This window comes from Pteropus vampyrus, unplaced genomic scaffold (genome assembly GCF_000151845.1).
Source record: "Pteropus vampyrus isolate Shadow unplaced genomic scaffold, Pvam_2.0 Scaffold486, whole genome shotgun sequence".
Taxonomy (NCBI): Eukaryota; Metazoa; Chordata; class Mammalia; order Chiroptera; family Pteropodidae; genus Pteropus; species Pteropus vampyrus.
The window spans coordinates 911,359-916,972 of record NW_011889267.1 but is presented as its reverse complement, the minus strand read 5'-3'; the positions used below and the strand labels follow the sequence as shown (position 1 = coordinate 916,972).

The 5,614-nt window shown below is 35.8% G+C and overlaps 1 long non-coding RNA gene across 1 annotated transcript in view; it reads left to right on the top strand.

The window, feature by feature from the left end:
* The first annotated feature begins 425 nt into the window (after window positions 1-425).
* Window positions 426-5,614, top strand: part of LOC111732731 — a 12,814-nt gene continuing 7,625 nt past the window's right edge. The window contains exon 1 of the long non-coding RNA XR_002777678.1: window positions 426-594. This is a non-coding gene — a long non-coding RNA (uncharacterized LOC111732731). The remainder of the gene's footprint in view (window positions 595-5,614) is intronic.

Sequence of the window (5,614 nt, the reverse complement as noted above, 5' to 3'; positions counted from 1 at the left end):
TGGCGAAAGGAGGGGCAACCACACATATAAGAGGAGAGAGGAAAAAACTGCAGATCAATCATTTATAATTAACAAAAATCCGATTGGTGCTTTAAATAGAGATCAATGTGTTCCAGGCTGCCTGGATTGTGGGGATGTATTCACCTTCTCGTAACTCTCCAAGCAAGCTGTCACACCTACAGAATCACCATTTGTTTTCTTAACAAAGCTTCAGGGGGCGCCAGGCTCTCATTGAAATTTCATTAATCTAATGGAGTAAAGTCCTATAGAAAAAAATCAAATTCTCGTTGGACGAGATGCTACCTGGGAAAGATAACCTCTGTTTGAACTCTCAGACTCGGATCGCTCTGCTATTAGTCTGAGGAAACAGACAGCAACAACGCTGATTACAGCCACCGGCCTCAACAATTTTTTTTTCTAACTAGCAATTTCGAGAGCAAGTGCCACAGTGTCAGCTAAAGAAACACAACTGCGGGTTTTCTGCAGAGCGAAATGGTTCTGAAATGTCACTGAATAGCTCACAAAGGACGCCAATCTACGACAACAGAGACATAAGCATATAGGAGAAAGGGCCCATACAACCTCCTTTCAAAGGTATGTTATTTACATGCATGTAATTTGTGAAACCCACAGCTATACAACTCAGGGTTTTCACAGAAGTCTAAACCAAAATCTGTCTAGAAAGCAAGAGCGAGCTTCTTCTAAAAGTCATAGAATTTTGGGGGTGGGAAGATTGTGATATGGTATACACATAAATAGATGTCCTACATAGTAGATGACAGTCTTTAAGTTTCCAAGACATTAATTATAATTGTTACATGGTGATCATATTTCAGCATCACCTACGTGTAATTTGGTGTACGAGTTTGCAGGTGTGGCCCAAATGTGTACATGTCAATATGTAGTAGTAACAAGACCTCCGAGAGGAAAATATGGAACCATGAATTCTCAAAATTCCTTCCAGGAATGTCCCCAGGGCTCATCTGACACTCACATGGCAAGAGTATAGGATGGTAGGCATGTATGTGATGAAAAGGGGCCAAAGTGACTAAGGCTGCATCTATACTAAGCTAAAATAGCTTTCCGTGCCGCTTAGTTTTCCTCTATTTACATATCTATTTTTAAAAAATTAAAATGACTAATAGCCCAGTGACTTGTGGTACCCTGTACGAGAATACAAAGAGAAAATGAAACAACCTGTAGAAAGTCCTCCACAAGGCTCCCAGGTGAACACCATGCTTCACAAGAAGCAACTGGGTAAAGGGAAGTAGACTTCAATCAGGCAAGATCACAGTCAAGTTCAGCTCTGCTTTCCGATTCCATATACTCCTAAATCTAGAAGTGATTGTGCAAACCTTACTGTGTTAAAGGAGAAAATTAATCTTACTTTAAATTAAAAAAAAAAAACAACAAGTAATTTTGATAAAAACTACTTGTTTCACTTAAAAAAAAAAGATCTAAAAGATCTAAAAGCATATAATAAGGAGAAAAAAAGCAATACTTTGAAAAAACAGAAGGAAATTCATGACATCCTAGGTAAGCAATTAAAATAATTGAAGAAAATTCTGGGTTCATCTTTAAGATAATATTTTCATTTTACAATAAACTTGCTGTTTTTCACCTAGTACACATAAAGCTTAGTACAGGTCAGGAAATGTCTTCTGTCTCCAAAGCATCTCACAGGAGTGAGTCACTTCCTATTATTTATTTTTTCCATTTCTCCGTTTCTACTTGGGATAGATTTAATATTTTTTCTTCTGGTCTAAATTTATCTATCAAGACTTAGCTTATGTGCATACATACTTTAATTTCCTGTGTGAAATCCACCTGTAGAATTATACTCCCTGCTCTCCATCTATATTCTGTTTAAAGATGCCACTGAAAGTATATTACTTTTTTATTTTAAGCAACAGGAAAATGGGTAAATAACACATTTATGTGTCTATGTGCATGTACTGCTTATATAAACATATACAATGTGTGCAATCCTAGATACACAAAAAAAGTTAGTTTACTCAAGTTAAGATTATTAAAATTGATTCTAGGAACAAAATACTACACCTTTTCTAGGCATTCATCCCTACTATAGAGATGGAGAAAGAAAGATTGTGAGAAGGAGACACACACATTCAGATGAGCCTTCAGGGAATTGTATGAACTTTTGAACCAGAGGCGGAGAGCCAGAGCCCAGCCTGTTCCCACTTTAATAAACATTTTTTTTCTTCAATTAATTAAGGTTTGGAAAGAAAAAAATTCACAGAAGAGAAGTAATTTAGCATGCAACGCATACTTTACAGATGGATCCTACCTTCGGATGCTTATTAAATCTATGCATGATTGCACTGGAGAAAATTAATTGCATTGTTTCTCACTATTCAAAAGGGGGCTGCTCAAAAATAAAAAAGAAAATAAAGCAAGGTTGTTGTTGTTTCAAAAAACAACTACGGTATAAAAGGAATACTTTCAAAGTCCTGAAACAACTAATACCCGCAATTGGCATAAGAGCATAAAAGATTCCTTTAAAATTCTTTTGATAGTGAATTTCAAAATACCGTGCATATTGCCAGAATATATATATATATATCTACTTTAAGTTTACAAATATTCTGGTCTAACTAAAATTTTCTACTCTGTGGCATCTGAATGATTCAATTAAGTGGTGAGGTTTTGTTTAAATCCTGGTGTGAAGAAAGATTTACATGAGCAGCTGGGAGTACACACTGGTACACAGGCATTGTGTCTCGATTAGCTGGTGTTCTCTCTATTCCAGTTTTTGGAAAAAGTGATAAATTCTTATTTTTTTGGAGAAATATGTAAAGTATTATTATAAAATATTCAGATATTCAGAATATAAGTAATCATTTGCATTTTTATCAGCTTTAATTTTTTTTTAAAAAGCACAGAAGCTTCAGAAACTCAAGCCATTTTTGCCTTTTCTGAAGTCCTGCTAGTGGAAGTTGAACTGTAACCTTTCTCTTAGACTGTCCTGAAAATGACCTTCATCAAACTTGAAAAGACCACTCTCTGCCTAAGGAGTCAGAAGAGCCATTAATTTTCCTAAGTCACTCATTTCCAGATTAAAAAAAAAAGATCCTTGTGTTACTTCATTACAGACACTCTTTTTGATGTGACCCACCCTGTTGCTGACTTGACTAAAAACATTTCACTTAAGAACTTCTAAACTTATTTGATTCCATGACCCAAACAGACGGAGGTTTTACTCTATTCTTCCTCCCACTCGAAATCTATAAATCAGTCTCTAACCCCTGGTTAACATGTATAACTATTTTAAAGTATTTATCATGACACAAATTTTGTGAAGAATAACAAACTAAGGACATGTCATAAATGAACCTGTCCTATGTACAACAAAGTTCATAAGATATGGGTAAAAATATAGATATATTAACATTGAGATTAGTTTATATAGTGCCCTTCATCAGTAGCTCTCGAACAACAATATAAATGACCTTATACAGATATTCTCATCCCTAGGTAGGAATGGGTCAAAACAAGATCATATGGTGATACAGGTGGAATGAAATATCTGAGACAAGTATTCAACTTTTATTCCTTTGCTCCAGCTTTTAAAATCGGACCTATCACCTATTAGAACATCAACCAATTAAAAGTAGGGTCTCATCAACAATTGAAAACATATCTGCTTTCATCTGGGCACTAAAAATCCATGCTGCCATGAGAAACTCAGGTAAAAACCGAGCCCATGCCTTATGCTGCTAGGGTTTTTCAAATTTGTCATAAAAATGTGTAGTACCTATTTCATTGGTTATTAAAGAGAACAAACAGGAATATATAGATTGGACCTATAGAACTTTACTATTACAAAAGACAGTTTAAGGTATTAAAACAGGGACAGCTACAGAAATTTTGATAGTCTTACTTAAGCCAGACCACACTGATAGGTATGAAATATCTGCCTAATACAGGTGAGAAAAAGTCCATAAAGGAAGACTTCTTAGTTAAAGTCACCTGAACTCATTTCTCCGCCCCAGAGAGATCTCTTCTGTTTGCTGCACTCCAACCTTGAGCAGCTACCCCCACAGGGCTGACTGCAGCCTGTACTTGCACATTTGACCTGTCTCTTTATTCCAGATTCTCTCAGATGTTATCATATTCACCTTTTAAGTTCCCCCTGCAATTGACACAATCCTCCCCTTGCCCCCTCAAATATGGAGTATTGCAAATGAAAGTCTTGTATGTCTTCCCTAGCTATTGGTCATTTAAAGTTCAGGGACTTCCTCTATGAAGAACCTGTCACGTGAGGGACTTTATCTCTGCAAAAGTTCCAGAAGCAACTAGTCAGACGCTGCTGGCAAAGCAGTTTTGGTAGCATGGTGACTTGGGCTCTGCTTGGACCAGTTTTCATTGAGTAAATGGGAGAGGTTACCAAAATCAAGATACCAAAGCACAAAATAATTCTAGAAAAAGTAGATGTTTAAATTCACTTTCCAGAATCCAAGCATTTAGAATAAGTTTCAGATTTTAAAATACTTACTACATAAGAATAGTTAAAAAATAAAAATTTAAAACCTTTGACTTAGTCCTTATTTTGTATTTCTTACACACCTTACAATGAGTACACTGTTTTTTTTTGTTTGTTTGTTTGTTTGAGCAAAGAGCTCACTGATAACTGGGGAATTAGATTCAAGACACTATACTTTGATTTAGCAAATCTTTGTATTCATGTATTACATGGGATCCTGTTTTCCTGAAAGAGTTAAACTCCCTCTATAAGGTAAAGAGCTTAATCACTCTCAGATGAGATATTTTTTCTATTTTCCAATGCAATTACTCTTTGTCTTAAATCTAATTGAATTCACTTTCCATGTTAGTGGGGGAAGGGAGGCTGGTAGGAGAGATGCAGCATATGTTAGAAGACAAATAGTGTAAGTTGCAGACTTTTTGATATAGATGATTTTTCAAAGACAAAACTTGTGATCTGATAAAAATGTTTAATTATTCAGTGATGTGGTGGGGGTGTGGGAGATTTTGGCCATCAGGAACTGGATTTTGTGTATGTAGAACATCAGGGACATTGCATAAGGAACATTCACATTTATAATTTATAAAGCACCTTGGGATCCTCTGGATGAAAAGCACCATATAAATATGAACATTTTCACTTCATGTGCATGATCACAGATTGTTAATACTCAGCATAAATATATTTCAGTAGTCAAAAGGATATAAACTCTGATGTGGATTTGGTTTTTCTGCCATTTCCTCTTCCCTGAGTTGTAACATACACAATGGAGCATGTCCTTGTTGACTGCTTCTTTTCCCTTGCCTAAAGTTCCTGTCTCTGTCATTTGTCTTTGTGATGTCAGTGTACTATCCAGCATTTGATTCATAAACTATACTTTTGAAGGAAGTAAACATTTATCTTCGATCTATCTGGTATAGTGTTTTCCACCCTCAGTAATTCTGGTGTCCAAGGGAGAAATGCCCCCAGATATCATGGAATGGGGGGAGAGAGGGAGGCTGTCACTCTGTGGCACATTAAGAAACACTGTAGAACAAGAGATTGCTATTATCTAAAGGTTCTTTGAAGGTTTTTAGGATATGACATACATACATACATACATATAAATAT